This window comes from Eimeria tenella, genomic scaffold (assembly GCF_000499545.2).
Source record: "Eimeria tenella Houghton genomic scaffold, Eth_scaff1952, whole genome shotgun sequence".
NCBI classification, from domain to species: Eukaryota; Apicomplexa; class Conoidasida; order Eucoccidiorida; family Eimeriidae; genus Eimeria; species Eimeria tenella.
The window spans coordinates 665-1292 of NW_013541794.1; positions in this window are offsets into that span (position 1 = coordinate 665).

Here is a 628-nt window from a genome sequence, read left to right on the forward strand (position 1 = left end):
GCAGCACCACCAGCAGCAGCAGGACTCCTAGCTTCCTAGGCAAGGCAGCAGCTGCAGGGAGGGCAGCATGCCCCACACCAGCAGAAGCAGCGCGAACAGCGGCAGCAGCAGCAGCAGAAGCACGGGCAGCTGCAGCAGCGGCAGCTGCTGCAGCAGCAGCTCATCTTCTTGAGGAGTTTCACAGCAGAGCGTCGGCACTTGCAGACAGGGCAGCCCCTGATCTGTTGCTGCAGGCCTCCGGAGAAGCAGCTGCAGCAGGGGCTGCCGCAGCAGCAGCAGCAGCAGCAGCAGCAGTAGCCGAGCCCCACCAGCAGTAGGCGGCCATGTCCTTCATGCTGCTTCCTGAGGCTCTCCGTAGGAACTGTTGCTTCTCCTGGGCTTTCTCGCAGCAGTTGAAGCAGCAGCAGAAGCACAGGGGGACTGTTTTGCGGCAGCGCCAGCTCAGCAGCAGCAGCAGCAGCAGCAGCAGCGAGACAGAGGCAGCGGCGGCGCCGTGACTCTGTAGCCTTTCTTAGAAAACATTTTGGCCTTTAAATTATTTAAGTGAGGGGAGGGTGACGAGCGGGCATAGCGAGGCTTGCCGCGCTGCGGCAGCAGCAGCAGCAAGTGCAGCAGCAGCAGCAGCAGC